The 17,290-nt window shown below is 52.8% G+C and overlaps 1 protein-coding gene across 3 annotated transcripts in view; it reads left to right on the plus strand.

The window, feature by feature from the left end:
- The window catches only part of SLC26A8 (solute carrier family 26 member 8), a 3,396,452-nt gene that overhangs the window by 786,278 nt on the left and 2,592,884 nt on the right, over positions 1–17,290 (plus strand). The gene's annotated exons all lie outside the window — the stretch shown is intronic.

Raw genomic sequence — 17,290 nt, forward strand, 5'->3', positions numbered from 1 at the left:
AATCAGCAATAGAGAGAGGAGAGAAAATAAGATGGTTGAGCAATAGGCAGAATACTGACCCCTACCACTAGACACAGTTCTGTGTAGAGATCCCCCCACCTGGGCAACCTGTAAAATAAAGATATAGCACAAGCCCCGTCCATATATTGTTCTGCAAGTCTTATTCCCTCCTATAATGTTTTTACCCCCCCAATGTACCTGGTGGAGTCGAGTTCTTTGAAGAGGCGTCGACAGATCCTTCTTGAGCGACCCCCTTTCAAGCGGGAGTCACGGATCGTCGAGAGGCGTCGAGAAGCGACGAGGAACTCGGCGTTCGGCGGCGGGGAATCGACGGCCCTTCTTGAGTGCCTGCCCTTTAAAGCGGGAGACACAGGTCGTCGAACGTCCGACGGAGAACACGGGTGAACGGCGTCGATGAGGCGGTGCTCGTCGGCGTCGGAGCGTCGGCGTCCTGCAAGGAAGAGGCGTGCGGGGCACCTCGATGACAATTGTTCTGGACCGCAAAGATTGTGGAGACGGGGGTCCAGCAAGGGCGTCGAGTCGTTCGAGTTTTTGTGGTCTTCGGGTGGCGGGAAACCCACCGGCAGGTTTCTCCTCAGCGCGTTGGTCGTCCTCGACTTTCTCCGGCAGGATAAAGCGGTCGACGATGCGGGCGAGGGAGTCCTTCGATTCGAATGTTCTTAGGCAAGGAGCGGACGGCTCCGGTCATCGGCGGCACGGCGTCAAGTGGTCCCCACGGCTGGGCAACACAACTTCGACGGGCCTCCAGCGGTTACACAAACCTGCGAACCCTGCTCGACGGCAATGGACTTCGACAGCTGCGATGTCCGGGTGCTTCACTTCGATCTCCTCGGCGGTCCCGTCTCGGGTCGGCAGCCTTTCGAGGGTCTGACTTCCAGGGCGCTTCGGCGAAGATGGAGCGGTGCTCGATGGTCCCTCGGAGCACGGGAAGAGGGCGCCTTACCAGGTCCTCTCTCGGGTCAGTCTTCGATTTCGGCAGCCTTCGGATTGGTCAAAGCAATGCAACAGCAAGTCTTCTTCTTCCAGCTGGACGTCGAGGATCAGCAGTTCCAGTTACTCTTAGAGTGGAGACTTGGCTCCAGAATGCTTCTGAACAATTACCAGTGGTGAGAGGTCCCCAGATATACGATTCTGTGTCTCATCCACACTGCTGGCACACTCAGCAGCCAATCATACAGAAGGGCATTCATGCAGTCAGTCAACCAATCAGGCACACAGTGCATTCAGGCCACACTCCTCCCTTTCAGACACTCACAACAAGGAATGTGGATTGGGACAAGTACCCAGCCATTCAACACTACACACTGCATTCAGGCCAGTTTCGGGCAGGGCTGTCTCAGTCTTTGTCTCTTATGCCAGAGACCAGACAACCACAACAAGGAGTGTATATTGGTCACACACTCCATTCACCCAGGTCCCACCCACAGGAGGTACCCACAACATACAGTCACTGGGAAGGCTCCAGTCAGTCTAGCTGGGCCTTCACAACAACACCATATATGGAACTTCCACCCAACAGCCAGTCAGGGGGAAGGGACAGAGTCAGGGCTTCCCAGGACTTTGGGAACACAAGGTAACGGGCAATAGAAAGCAAGAGGCCACAGGGGCCATCTTGTTTTCTATCAGGAATCAACTGATCCCAATGGCAGGGCCTGGGTATCCCAAAATGGAGGACACCCAGAGCACCTGTCAAATTCAGCATGGAGCTGCCACCAGCCCATACCCTGCTCTGTGGGCCACCCACAGGTGCCCAAAAACATACACTAGGGGCACAGGGTTGTACCCCTACCCATGGGTGCCATAAGGGTATCCCATGGGTCTGTTCACCAAACCAAAAGAGAGAGCTGCACTGCCAGGAGTCCCACATGGACTCCTGGGCAGAAAACACGACAGAACACACGATAAAAAGCAGTAAAGGACAAGGATTCAGAGGCCCTGTCCCTCTGATGCATTTCCAGCATCACAGATATGCTGTGTGAAGGGGAGCAACTGTTCGGTGAATAAGTTGATGAGGCCTTGAAGGGCATGAAAGAGGATACTGACACGGCACGGTCACTCGGAGCCCTCCAGAGTGGTAGGAATTTTCGTTCCTTTCGTCCTTTCAGAGGGGCCTCTGGTAACTCCCGGTTTGGGTCATCTAGAGACCGAGGTTTCAGCAGACCCTCCTACTCGTCCCAAGGCTACAGGCGTGCGGCCCAATCTTCTCGTAGAGGCAGAGATTACCAAACCTCCAGACGGCGGGGTGCCTACCCTTCGTCGACGAAAGATAAACAAACCAAGAGCCAACAATGACATGCTTCAAGGCGTCCTGGGGAGCCGAGCGTCTCGTCGCATCGACGAGTGGGAGCGTATAACAACAGACCGATGGGTTTTGGACACGATTCATCTGGGACATTCTCTACAGTTCAAGGACAAGCCACCACATATTCCACCGGTGTTCTCGGCCCAGCCCCACCTTCAAATACTACTACAGAAGGTGGCGCTTATGCTGCAGAAAGGGGCTATAGAACTGGTCCCGGTGGCAGAAAAAGGACAGGGAGTGTACTCCCGGTACTTTGTCGTCAAGAAACCAAATGGAAAATGGCATCCCATTCTGGATCTACGAGCGCTCAACAAACTGCTCAAGAATTTAAAATTCAAAATGTTGACGCTTCAGGAGGTGATCCGATCGATACAACCTGGAGATTATTTGTCGTCGCTAGACCTTCAGGACGCATACTTCCATATCCCGATGCGTCGACGGCACAAAAGATTTCTGCGGTTCGTCGTCGGACGAACCCACTATCAGTCCAAGGTCCTCCCGTTCGGCCTAAAATCGTCCCCCAGGACGTTCACCAAATGTCTGGCTCCAATAGCAGCCTGGTTAAGAAAGGAAGGTCACCATGTGTACCCTTAGTTGGACGATTGGCTAGTGAGGGGACTGTCTCCAGAAAGGGCACAAGACGGCCTGGATGCCATCCTATCCCTCCTGCAACATTTGGGCTTCGCAGTGAACTTCGACAAGTCCTCGTTAAAGCCTTCAAGGACCTTGGTCTTTTTGGGGGCGGAGTTCCACACACAGTCGGGACTGGTGAGGCCATCCCTCGAAAGGATTCACAGACTGCAACAAAAGGTATCGGAATGGGAGGTCGACACCAGAGTGTCAGTACAAAGGTACATGTCCCTGCTGGGGACCATGTCGTCCTGCATACCCTTGATAGACAACTGTCGCCTATTCATGAGACCTCTTCAGGGATTCTTGGCGGATCGATGGGCACAGAGTCGAGGACGCTGGTCGGACAAGTTGACCATCAACGGCCAGCTCGTGCAGGCGCTTCAATGGTGGAGAATCTCCATACACCGGACAAAGGGAATGCCCTTACTGGAGCCTGCGTTCCAGAAGGTAGTGGTCACGGATGCTTCTCTAACTGGGTGGGGAGCGCATCCGGACTCCTTACAGGTTCAGGGCCGTTGGTCATCGGAAGAGTCCTCCCTCCACATCAACCTGCTAGAGTTGAGGGCGGTGCGTTGGGCCCTAAAATCCTTTCTGCCACAGATGAAGGGCTCACTGGTGAGAATCATGACAGACAACACGACAACCATGTTTTATCTACGGAAGCAGGGAGGAACTCGCTCCAGGAGCCTGTCGATGGAAGCCCAGGAGATCTGGCATTGGGCCCTACAACACTACATACATCTGTTGGCGTTCCACTTACCAGGAGTGAAAAATGTGCAAGCAGACGCTCTCGGCAGAGAGATGAATTGTCTACACGAATGGGAACTGAACGATTAGCAACTGCACTGTCTCTTCGCGGAATGGGGTCATCCGGCCCTCGATCTCTTTGCGACGAGAGACAACAAGAAATGCTCCCAATACGCAAGCAGGTGGCCACAACAAGACTCACTAGGGGACGCGTTCTCCTTCCCGTGGACGGGCAAGTTTCTGTATGCCTTCCCCCCATTCCCTCTCATCCGTCGGACTCTACAATGGATCCACAGATATCCTTGTCGGGTGATCCTGGTGGCCCCGTATTGGGCCAGACAAGTGTGGTTCTCCGATCTACTTCACCTCTCAGCGGCAGAACCAATGAGGTTCCAGAAGATCCCCAACCTTCTGTCTCAGGAGAAAGGGACCGTTTGGCATCACGACCCGGACAACCTCAGTCTGACGGCCTGGCTCCTGATTTTGCCGAGTTTGGCGCGTTAGCGATTCCGGCGGATTGCCGTCGTATTTTGCAAGCCACAAGGGCACCTTCCAGGAACACTTCATACACATACAAATGGAAAAGGTTCTGCATATGGTGCGCAGGTCAACCAGGTCTGGTCCCGCGGGCGATCACACCGGAATAACTCCTACCATATTTGTTGCTCCTGGCAAATAACGGGTTATACGTCTCATCCATAAAGGTGCATCTGGCTGCCATCTCAAGATTTACTCGGAACAGACATTCCACTCCACTGTTCAGTGACCGTCTACTTAAACACTTCCTTAAAGGGTTGTTTCGAACCTTTCCTCCCAAGAAGAAGTTTCCTCCGATCTGGAGTCTGAACCTGGTCCTGGCAGCCCTGATGAAACCCCCTTTTGAACCAATGTCATCGACATCATTAAAATTTTTGTCTTGGAAATTGGCTTTCCTGGTGGCCATTACTTCTGCTCGTCGCCTGTCGGAAATACAAGCTCTAGTGATCGACCCTCCGTATTTGAGTTTTTTCAGTAATAAAGTCGTGCTGGCCACTAACCCGCATTTCATACCTAAAGTACCCTCCATGTTCCATAAACACGCTTCTATAGTGTTGCCTACATTCTTTCCAACACCGTCTTCAGTGGCAGAGAAGACTCTCCATACATTGGACGTGAAAAGAGCTTTGAAATTTTATCTCCATCTCACTCAAAGCTTCAGAGACACGAGACAACTCTTCGTAGCTTATGGTCCTGCGGCGAGGGGTAAAGCGATTTCAAAACAAGGACTATCCAGATGGGTGTCTTCGGCCATTTCTTATTGTCATTCCAAGGCCGGAAAGCCGCTAGAAAAGCGTCCAAGGGCCCATTCGACAAGATCTACATCGTCGTCGACGGCTTTGTGGTCCGGAATTCCGCTGGGGGATATCTGCCAGGCGGCTTCCTGGTCGGTACCAGATACGTTTACCCGACATTACTGTCTTGCACAGCAACATGCTGAAGATACACAGATGGGGCGGGCAGTACTACGTCACCTGTTCCAATAAGGTAAGCCCCAAGTGGGGTTGCATCCTTCGGCAACTAGGCTTTCAAGTGTCGTGTCTTTTTCAGCGAGCATGCTATAATGTAATGTGTTACCATAGTAAGTGGGCACTGTGCTTGTACAGTGAACATGCTGTAATGTAATTTGTTGCCATAGTAAGTGGGCACTGTGCTGGTTGTGATGTTGGTTTGCATACACGCCTCCAATCTTGGGGGATACTGCTATACAATCTATTCTAAGCATGTGACTCCGTGAAAGATCCAATGCTGGAGAAGGGAATAGTTTCTTACCTGTAACTCCATTTCTCCAGCATTGGTATCTTTCATGGATTCACATGCGCCCTCCGGCCTCCCCTGAGCATGCAAACCAGAGATCCCCCCCATACTACTTTGGGGGCTGAAATCTGAGGGAGCCGCGGGGGCGGAGCTATATATACCACTACGTCCTAGTGGCGCCGGCGTGCGCGGCCCAAAACGACGTAGATAGGGCACAAAAGTGTCGGAATTTTTCCTATGGAAAATGTCTATATAACTTACCGAGGATTCCCAGCCTGACGACGGGGAATATTCTAAGCATGTAAATCCATGAAAGATACCAATGCTGGAGAAATGGAGTTACAGGTAAGAAACTATTCCCTTCTGCAGCATGGGGTCTGGCATGGATTCACAGGCTCATGAATATTCCCCGTCATCAGGCCGGGAATCCTCGGTATAGAAAAAAATCAGTATCAGTTTTGTTTCTGATCTGTCTTTCTTAGTAGTAACCAATCACTGGTCTCTGGGTCATACTGCCCCCAGCCAATGACTGCCCTCTCCCTAAGCCCCGCCCCTGGCAGCCATTCTCGGATTTTTACCGCACGTTCAAGTGTTTGGAGTCCTCATGCTGTAGCTCTCGAGCTTTTGCTCCGTTTTCGTGCTTTTCAGGAGATTTTTCTCATTTTTCTGTTAAATAGAGCCTCAAGCTCCACCGTTTCTACATCCGATCAACGGGGATCCGTTTCAGAGTTTTCTACGCCCCTCAAGGGTGAAGTTTTCGTCGAGTTACGCTTTTGGAGGATTCCAGAAGTTCCGAGGCCTAACCCGGACATGGCCCAGGAGAAAGGAAGCTCGACACCCGGGAAGCTGTTCAGGACCTGCCCTGGATGCCAGCTTCAGAATGTTTTCAAGGAGGACGAGCATTCGTTATGCCTCTACTGTCTCCATGAGGAGAAGACGCACACGGAGAAGGACTGTGCGTTTTGTGGGAACATGTCGGAGCAGACCATGAAGGATCGCCACCTCCGTCTCGCCAACTGGCTGGAAGGGAAGATCCCGTCAGGCGAGAATTTGAAAAAGAAGTCTGAGCGGTCTTCTAAGTCCTGTAAGGGCGCCCCAGCGACGGAGGCCCAACAAAAGGCTAAGCACCGCGAGTCCGCGGGCACCAGGAGCGCCGAACGGTGGGGCTCCTTTGCTGCCAGGCAGGGCGCATCCTCCCCGGCGCCATCAACCACGAGCCAACGCTCTGGCTCGGGTAAGAGGAAGTCCGAGAACCCAGCGAAGCTTCTGGAGAGGCCCCGGTCGATCTCGAAGATTCCGGCAGAGGGGGAGCGAGGATCGGACCCTCCCCCCAAGGTGAAGGCCCCAGGCGTCCAGAAGGTGACGATGGCCTTAATTCACCCTGCTAAGACCTCGATTGAGGATGTCACCGCGGCCCTGGCTCAGCCTGTGGAGGCTACACCAGTGGAGGCGCCCTCAGGACCCAGAGTCTCCCTGCCACCGCGGAGGGAGTCGTCTTTCAGGCCCATTGAGAAGACCCCCACAAATTCCTCGTTGGAAAAGGTGGGGGGGGCTGGTGGCCATCGTGGATATGGACACGACCTCTGAAGAAGAGCTCATCGAAGTCGTGGAAGAGGCTCAGCCCATCGGGAGGTATCCCGACGAGGGCGACGACGAGAGCGACGGTGTCGCCGACAAGGCTCCTCAAGAGCCCTCGCGCCCGTCATGTCTGGCACCGCAGGACACTTCAGCGGCCATTTTGTCAGCAATTCAGTCCTTATGCTCGGAGATTAGGACAAGGTTGCCCCTTCCCCCGACGGAGGTACCTGAGCCAGACCCGACGGGGGAACCGGAGCCAGGACCTTCGGAAAGCCCACCGCATAAGAGGAGGATGACGCATCCTACGCCACCTCTCCCACCTCTGCGGCCTGCTCTGCCTTCCCCCCGGTCTACTACCCACGGGGATGATACAGGAACGGACACGGCTACGACAGGTACAGATGACGACGGAGGCGACGACGTGACGTGTCCCCCGTCGCCCCCTGCTCGGGCGTCCCCGCCTGACGAGATTGGATCCTTTCATGCCATGATTTCCAGGGCATCCAAGCTTTTCCAGCTCTGCCCAGAAGAGAAGAAGAAAGAAGGGTTCCTTTACCAACAGCGCGAGGCTAAAAGGAAGACGGTCCTCGCCGTGCCGCTTCTTGATGACATCTGGGATAAGGGGCTGGCCCTCCTCAAGAACCCTGCCACGGCGCCGGCAAAGAGGGACCAGTACGAGAAGAAGTACCGGGTCCCCGACGCTGCCCCCTTGTGCCTTCGGGCACAACCTACCCCGGATTCGGTCGTCTCGGCGGCGGCAAAGAAGAAAGATGGGGGGGCATCGGCCTCGACATCAACTTCCCCGCCGGACGGCGAGGGCAGGAAGTTGGACACGATGGGACGACGAATCATCTCATCCGCAGCAACGACTATTAAGGCGGCCAACGCCCTAGCTATAGTAGCCCGCTACGACAGGGAGTTGTGGTTCAAAATCGCCCCTCTGTTAGACTTCCTTCCAGATGCCAAAAGGGCAGAGGCCCTTGAAATCCTACAGGAGGGTGAGATTGCTTCGGACCACGCCATCACGGTGGCAACGGACATCGCCGACACCGGTTTCCGTCAGTTGGGCAACAGCGTTTGCTTGAGACGACGAGGATGGCTCAAGGCCACGGATTTCCGCCAGGACGTACAAACCAAGGTTTTAGACATGCCCTTCGACGGGAACAACCTGTTTGGGAAGGCGGTTGATGAGTCCCTTCAGGCCATCAAGACAGACACAGAGACTGGCCGGGCACTGGGAGTGCTCCAACAACGACAGCCGTCCTTTCGGAGCTCCGGAGGCAGACAAGGTGCCTCCAAGGGATCCGGCAGTGGCTCCTCCACGTACCGCCAAGCAGCAAGATCTTCGTCCCAGGAAGACTACAGGGGACGCGGTAAGTCAGGTAGTGCCCGTCGTCGGCAGGGAGGTCAAGGAGGCGAGGCGGCCTCCAAACAAGATTGAAGCAACCGTGTGGTCGGGCCCCCGCCGAAGCACCCCGGTGGGAGGCTGGCTGGCGACGTTCATCAGCGTGTGGGAGTCCATCTCCACCGACCGTTGGGTGCTGGACGCCCTGGCCCAAGGGCACGCCCTCGAGTTTCAGAAGAAGTGCCCTCGCGTTCCACCCGTGGCCTGGAAGGAAAATCACGTCCCTCAACTACTGTTGGAAGTAAGGGCGATGCTCAAGAAGGGTGCCATCAAGCTCGTCCCAAAGAGGCTTCGGGGCTCCGGAGTTTACTCAAGGTACTTCCTTGTAAAAAAGAAGACAGGAGGATGGCGCCCCATCCTGGACCTACGACGACTGAACATGTACATCAAGGCGCAGAAGTTCCGATTGGTCACCCTCCAGCACGTGCTGGGACAGCTGGAGGAGGGCGATTTCCTGTCGTCGTTGGACTTGGAGGATGCGTACTTCCACATCCCCATTCTAAAAAGACACCGAAAGTTCCTCAGGTTCGTGGTCCAAGGGCGGCACTACCAGTTCAAGGCCCTCCCGTTCGGATTGAAGTCAGCACCCAGGGTGTTCACCAAGTGCCTCGCACCGGTGGTGGCGCGGCTGCGCCTACAGGGGATCCACGTCTACCCCTACCTGGACCACTGGCTCATCCGGGCAAGGACGAGGGAGCTCGCAGTGGAGCACACTGTGAAGACCGTCCAGCTGCTCACGGACCTGGGAATCTCCATCAACTTTCCAAAATCCCATCTGGTTCCGTCGCAAGTCGCTCTGTTTCTGGGAGCCAAGCTCAACACAGTGGCGCAGCTGGCCTTGCCGTCGGAGGAAAGGACCAGGACCCTTCTGGGCAAGGTGCAGCTTCTGCTGGCCACGCACATGGCCAGGGTAAGATCGATCAAGTCCCTCCTCGGGATGATGTCCTCCTGCATTTATCTGGTGCGCCTTTGCAGGCTTCAGATGCGCCCCTTACAAGAGTTCCTCGACGCCTGCTGGGTCCAGTCGGCGGGCAGCTTCGAGGACAGGATCCCTCTCAACGAGACGTTCCGTCAGGCGATCCGGTGGTGGGGTACCCGCTCCCATCTGTCGGCGGGCACAGACTTTCAGATCCCAGCTCACCAGGTGACGGTGACGACGGACGCCTCCCTGGAAGGTTGGGGAGCGCACTCCGGAGATCTTCACGCGAGAGGCCTTTAGCTCCCGGAGGAGAAGTCACTCCATATCAACATTTTGGAGCTCCACGCAGTGTTCTGGGCCCTCAGGTCCTTTCTTCCGTCCCTCAAGGGCAAGGTGGTGAGAATCCTCACCGACAACCCCACCACGATGTTCTACATCCGGAAGCAGGGCGGAACCAGGTCCCCGGCCCTATCCAAGGAAGCCCAGGATCTGTGGAATTGGGACGTCGCCCAACGGATGTTTCTGGTGCCTCTTCATCTGGCAGGAATAAAAAAACACGATCGCCGATTCACTCAGCAGGGCGCTGCGCTCGTGCCACGAGTGGGAACTACGCCAGGATCAAGTGGATCGACTCTTCCGACGATGGGGCAAACCCCAAATCGATCTCTTCGCGACGGCGACGAATTCCAAGTGCCGGAGGTTCGCCAGCAGGTTCCCCCAGCCGAGGAGCCTGGGCGATGCTTTCTTGTTCCCCTGGGACGGCCTATTTCTTTATGCATTCCCTCTGCTGCCGTTGCTGCTCCGGCTCATCAACCAGCTCAAGAGGTCCCGGTGCAGGATGATCCTCGTTGCACCGGCGTGGCCAAGACAGATCTGGTTCCCGGACCTTCTGGACTTGTCAACGTCCACACCAGTCAAGCTGCCGACGGACGCAGACCTTCTCTCCAGAGAAGGAGGTGCCATTCTTCACCACAACCCTGAGTCGCTGAACTTGCAGGCCTGGCTCCTGCAGCACTAGAGTTTGGAGGGTACGACATCCCGGCCGACTGCAGAGAGGTTCTTGCAAAGGCCAGGGCGTCCTCAACTCTCAAGTGCTACGGACATAAATGGAAGAGGTTCTCTGTCTGGTGCCGGGCACAGAAATTAACCCTCTGCGGATTACGGCCCCTCAAGTGCTGCCGTACCTACTGTCGCTGGCCAAAGATGGACTGGCTCACGCCTCCATCAAAATACATCTGGCTGCAATCTCCCGATATACCAGGACTACGGGACGGGCGTCCTTGTGGTCTCATTGCCTGGTGAAAGAATTCATGAAGGGACTATTCCGATCATTCCCGCCGGTGAAGGCTCCTGCCCCGGCATGGGAGCTTAATGTGGTGCTGACCAGGCTCATGGGGGCCCCATTCGAGCCTATGCATTCAGCGCCACTGAAGTTTCTGTCATGGAAGACAGCTTTCCTCGTGGCCATCACCTCCGCACGACGAGTGGGAGAGATCCAGGCCCTATCTTGCAAGCCTCCATACTTGACTTTTCATGACACGAGGGTGGTGCTGAGGACGCACCCCTCCTTTATGCCCAAGGTGCCGTCGGACTTCCACCTCAACGAGCGCTTGGTGTTGCCAGTTTTCTTCCCGTCGCCGGCCGAGAGGACTTTGCACTCGATGGATGTACATAGAGCGCTGAAGTTCTACGTGGACCGCACGAAGAGTTTTCGGAAGACGTCACAGCTGTTTGTGAACTTTGGGACTGTGAATCAAGGGAAGGCTCTCTCAAAGACTTCCATTTCCAGATGGCTCTCCGGCTGCATCATGCACTGTCACCGGTTGGCAAACCGACCGCTGCCCGGCCGTCCGAGAGCCCATTCGACCAGAGCGATCGCTGCTACCACGGCGTTCCTGTCTGGTGTGCCCCTGCTAGACATCTGCAGGGCTGCGACGTGGAGGTCGACGCACCCCTTCACAAGATTCTACTGCGTCGATCGGGACTACAGGGAGGAGTCCAGGGTCGGCCAAGCAGTGCTGCGCAACCTGTTCGCCTAAGGTGAGCCTGGCGAGGAGGTAAGAGATGCTTAATGTTGAGTTGTTGTATTGCTTAATGTTGAGCCTGTTGCCACCTCCCGTGGTTGTGCATGTGTGTACTGCTATGGATTCTCTTATTCATGAGTATGTGAATCCATGCCAGACCCCATGCTGGAGAAGGACCAAGTTACTTACCTGTAACTGTTGTTCTCCAGCATGGGTCTGGCATGGATTCACATGCGAACCCTCCCGCCTACCCCTCTGCGGCTCTTCACCTGGTCATACTGCCACTTTACGTGCTAGCAAATCTGAGGATGGCTGCCAGGGGCGGGGCTTAGGGAGAGGGCAGTCATTGGCTGGGGGCAGTATGACCCAGAGACCAGTGATTGGTTACTACTAAAAGAAAGATCAGAAACGAAACTGATACTGATTCTTTTCTATGCCGAGGATTCCTGGCCTGACGACGGAGAATATTCATGAGCATGTGAATCCATGCCAGACCCATGCTGGAGAACAACAGTTATAGGTAAGTAACTTGTTTCTTCTACTACCTTAGGGAGTAAGCAACTTGAAGGGGTCCCCCCTTAGTATATTCCAGCAATAAAACCTACCTGAACAACATCAAACGGGCCGGCGTCAGTGAAGTAACTGGACCGCACTCGCCCATGAAAGACAACGCGCCACTGCAAAGAAGGCAGGACGGAGAGTACGCCTAATTCTACCACAAGGTGAGGAGAGGGCCCCAGAGGGACTGAAATCATACGGGGATGGAGGGAGGATACTTACCCCAGTCGGTCAGTCTTGAACACAGTCCTCCAGTATTTTCATGCAGAACCTTCCCCGCAGATCACATCAGGGCAAAGCTGAGAAGCATACCAGCGAGTAACCCGGCTGGTTGGCGTCCCTGTGGATACCAGGTGAGTTTAACAGTTTGAAGACATACACATCTACACGGATCCATTATTCATAAGGAATGTTGTTATGTGGGCTCGCTATATAGACGATGTCCTGCTAATATGGAAAGGGAACACTCAGGAATTATTGCTGAATTGATGCTACTTACTATGTTAAATTGATATTTGTGTTATTACTATGTTCCCTACTTTAGCCCTGATTGAAAAAGGCGAGTGTCGCCGAAACACGCGTCTCAGAAAGGGCATTTTGAATACACTTATTTTTTGACAATCATTGTGCGTGGATCCTTATTGATTTTTGGCGCTGCATTTTAAGTAGAGAAGGGTTCTTTTTGAGCCTTGTGAATGTTGGGATCCTAGGTACCTCATTTAATCTTGTATTTCTTCACCTGTCAAAATTGCAAGTCCCTAAACCTTTAAAAATTGTCAGCCCTTCAGTGTGATTTTGTTCTCAGGGTATGATCTTTAAGAATGACTCATTCATGGTTTTGCTGGCTATGTATAGTGTATAGTGTTGCTCCTCTATAATGATAGTGAGCATTGATATATTACACACCATAGCCACCTGTTTCTTTGCTCTCGAATGGCAACACTGCTTGAAAACCATGTCCCAATTCTAATCTGTCTGTCTGGATACAGACACCTTCTTGGTATCTGCAAATCTCTATGCTATGGTATGTGTAGTTTTATCCTTGCTTCCCATTGGTCGTCTGTATCCATGCTTGAGCACTTTTGCTGTCTCTGAGGCAGCTAATCTCAGACTATTCTGGATTATGAGTACCTTTGTCATAAAATCTGTGTCCTGCAGTTATAGTATGTCCAGTATAGCTTCCAAGTTGCTGTTATTGATGACATGTTTGCTGTATCTATGCTTGAACACAAGTACCCTCGCGTAGACTGCTAATGTTGCCCTTGAAATGCTACTTGTTTATCACTCTGATTACAACGTGAATGAAGAGTGTAAGATATCTGAAAGGACGTTTATCATGCTTATTTTGATCTCTGCGAGGCAGCATATCAAGCTATGGTTTGTTATCGTGACACGGGGTGCGGCGCACTGATATTCCATATCCCTTAACTCCTTTGGTCTGTTGGAAGGGGGCCCCAGAGGTGTCAGTGCCCCAGGCCCCCAAAGTGTTTAAGATGGCCCTGTTCTGAGGAGCCTGTAATTCTATTCCCGGGTGTTTCACATGTTCTTCCCAGGTGGCACTGAAAACTGCTATATCATCCAGATATGCTAAGCAGAATTCATCCAACCCATTTAGGACATGATTCATTAGCCTTTGAAAAGTAGCAAGTGCATTCTTTAATCCAAAGGGAATTACCCTGATCTGGTAAATGCCCTCTGATTTTGAGAATGCGGTTTTCTCCTTGGCATGTTCTTAGGGCTATTTGCCAATACCCTGCAGTGAGGTTGAATGTGCTGAGGTACTTGGAGGACCCTGAGGTATCCACCAGCTCATCAGTTCTAGGCAGGCAAGGGGTGAGCATATGTCCTGGTGACAGCATTCAGAGCCCTATAGTCCACACAGAACCTCGGTTCAGAGATACCTCCCTTTGGCACCAGAACCACAGGACTGGACCATGGACTACTAGAGGGTTCAATCACCCCAAGATCTAACATTTTGTTGTTCTCCATCTTGATGTAGGATACACCTTGTCTGACATTCTGTACCCTCTACCTTTGGTAGATACACTATCCCCTGTGTCAATTACGTGTTTGCACCAAGGTGTCAAACCAGGAGTCACTGAGAACAAGGGGGAGTACTGCCTAAGCAAAGTTCTTACTTCCTCTTGCTGGCTAGAAGTCAGATGAGAGGCCACTTTGACACCCTCAATGGAGCCATCTGAAGGACTACCTTGGAAGAAATGGCAGAGGTTTGGATTCCTCTTCTTCTTTGTCTGATGCCAAAAGTAGTGCTGCTCTTTCAACCCTAGGGATGAAAGCGTTCATCCTATTTGTGTGGAAACACTTTGGGAGCCTGACCAAGTTTTCTTAAGGTCCACTAAATAGTTTACCTCACCCAGCTGCTCCACAACTGTGTAGGGGCCTCACGATTTGTCCTGTAGGGCTCTAGGCCTTATAGGGTTCATACGCCTACATCCCGTCCCCTTTCCTGCGTACTGTATGGGCATCCCTCGCTAGGGACGGGAGACGGAACCTTTTTCACCAGAAAGAATCTTCTTCCCATTTAAATTTAGAGGCACACAGGGGTGCGGCCCTGGGAGCATGCGCTCCCCTGACTCCACCCACCGGTGCCACTCCCCAGTCCTCTTTTCAGCGTCGTCGGGAATGGACCGCTTACACCTGCACTCCTGGGTTTGGCTTCAGCCTTTTAATTCCATGCGCTCTTCCCCGGATACTGTCTTTAATCAGGTACTCTGTCCTCTGGCCTCATGCTCCTCCCCGGCGCATGTCGACGTCCTTGGGCTTAAGCCGGTGTCCAGGCAGATGGACTGGTCCCCAAGTCAACACCGACACAAACAACACAAGGCTGGGAGTAAGGTTTTTTGTTCAGTCCCCTTCCTCAGCCCCAGCCTCAGAGGGAAAAAAAAAGCATGACACTCCCCTCCGGTTCCACGTGTCTCCAGTGGGGGGCAGGCTTGCCCTTCCTGCACAGCATTGGTCCATGTGGTTCGTGGACCCCTGGATCCTGTCCGTAGTGTCCACGGGTTACCGCCTACCAGTTCTTCCCCTCCTTCCTCTCTTCCACTCCTGCAGATTGGGACAAAAGCTCTTTTGGCAGAGATTCGCTCACTCGTCCAGAGTCAAGCGGTGGAAGAAGTCCCAGGCTCCCAGCGGGGCATGGGCTTCTACTCCAGAATGTTCACCATACACAAGAAGAACCAGGCTGGCCTGAGAATTGTGTTGGACCTATCCACCTTGAACCTTTCCCTCCCGCTTCAAATGTTCAAGATGGTTACCCCAGTGCTTATTGCTGAGAGACAAGGGGGATTGGATGTGCTCTCTGGATCTGAAGGACGCTTACCTACATGTCCCGATTTTACAACCTCATCGGTCCTTCCTGAGGTTCAGGTTCATGGGCTTCCACTTCTATTACATGGTTTTCCCATTTGGCCTCAATTTATCCCCCAGGGTATTTACCGGGCTTATGAATGCAGTGGCAGCACTGCTCTGGGCTCAGGGTCACCATGTCTATCTGTACCTAGACGACTGGCTCATTAGGGCGAGGTCCCCGGATGTGGTCCAACACACCTCGTCCGCCCTCATGAATACTCTACATGAATTGGGATTCTCCATCAATATCAAAAAGTCACAGCTGGTGCCTACACAGAGTCTACTGTTCCTTGGCCTCAGGTGGGATACGAACTCAGAGAGAGTCTTTCCCTCGGAGGACAAGATAATAGCCATCAAGAGGGCCACAAGTGATTTTCTCAACAGAGAGGAGACATCACCGTGGTGGTACAAGTACCTCCTGGGTATCATGGTGGCGTGTCTTCTGGCAGTTCCCTACAGAAGGTTGAAAATGAGGAAATTACAGCTGCCCTTCAAAGCCTTACGGAGTCAGGAGCGGGGTTCCCAAGCGGAACTTGTCAGCATTCCTCCTTTTCTCACCAGGACCTTGTCTGGTGGAGCATGGACTGCAACTTGAGGATAGGCAGACCCTTCAATCACCGAGCACTGCAGGTTACCATCACCACAGACTCGTCCTTGGTGGGCTGGGAGCTAACCTGGACACCCATAGCGTCCACTGAATTTGGTCTCTTCAAGAACCAGAGGCCCATATCAACTGTCTAGAAATGAAGGCCATCTGGCTGGCGCTCAAGGCCTTCCTGCCCCTCATCAGTGGCAGGAAGATCCTCATCCCACCAGACAACTCGACCAGCATGTATTACATCAACAAGCAGGTTGGCACCAGGTCTCCTCCTCTATGCACCCTCGCGGTCAGCATCTGGGAATAGACTCTAGTGAACGACATACACTTGACAGCGATCCACCTCCCGGGGGAGTTGAACCTGGAGACGCACAGGCTCAGCAAGTTGGGGGCGGACAATTACGAATGGCAATTGAACGATCAGGTCCTTCAGGGGATCTTCAACAGATGGGGTCATCCACAGGTGGGCCTCTTCACCCCCTGGTACAACTGGAAGTGCCCTTAGTTCGCATCATGGCAAGGACAGGGTCTAGGCTCTCTGGGTGATGCATTACAGATACAGTGGAACAGCATGAATGCCTGCCTATGCCTTGCCTTCCCTCCCACTCCCCTGGTACACAGTGTGATCTGTAAGATAGTATACAAATGGGGTCTTGGGATAGCAACATTAACTGCCCTGCGCCTATCTAGTTGTCGTCTGCCATGTGAAGGTACGGAGACTACCCCTTGCTCCGTTTCAAATACTCAAATGATAGGAGGCAAAGCCAACTTCACATAGTTGGCAGCGCCAAAAGAATTAGCTTCAAACAAAATTGTATTTTGAGAAAGTATATTTTATATGCCCTTTTGTGAGACACATGTATCGGCAACCTCTTTGCCTTTTTCAATCGGGGCTTAAATAAATAGATAATTAAATAATTAATCAAATAACCATTAAATAAGCAATGGAGTAAGGTAACAACATAAATAATCAAGTACCAAGCATATGCAAATCAGGTAGTGCGTCAAAAACATATAGTAACAGCATATATACATTTTGTATGAACGTAAATAAATAATAACAACACAGAGAAAACGGGAGGGGGTAAAGGGGTGGACGTTATGAGGTTTCAGAGAAATAAAGAAAGAAACAAGGGATAAGGAAACAAAAATAACGCAAATTAGATTTGTACTGATATCGATCATAGCCAGAGAGGTATTCTGTTATATCATTGTATGTGTACTCGAATTAGAATACAGAATTCGAAGGGATTGTATCCTCCGACGTATTCCTCATTTTAGATATCTCCTTCCAGCTCTGCTGGCCTCGGAAAAATGTTTTCTCTAGAGAGCGCTGCGCGTC

The sequence above is a fragment of the Ambystoma mexicanum genome, chromosome 13 (genome assembly GCF_040938575.1).
Source record: "Ambystoma mexicanum isolate Mex_15411 chromosome 13, UKY_AmexF1_1, whole genome shotgun sequence".
Lineage (NCBI taxonomy): Eukaryota > Metazoa > Chordata > Amphibia > Caudata > Ambystomatidae > Ambystoma > Ambystoma mexicanum.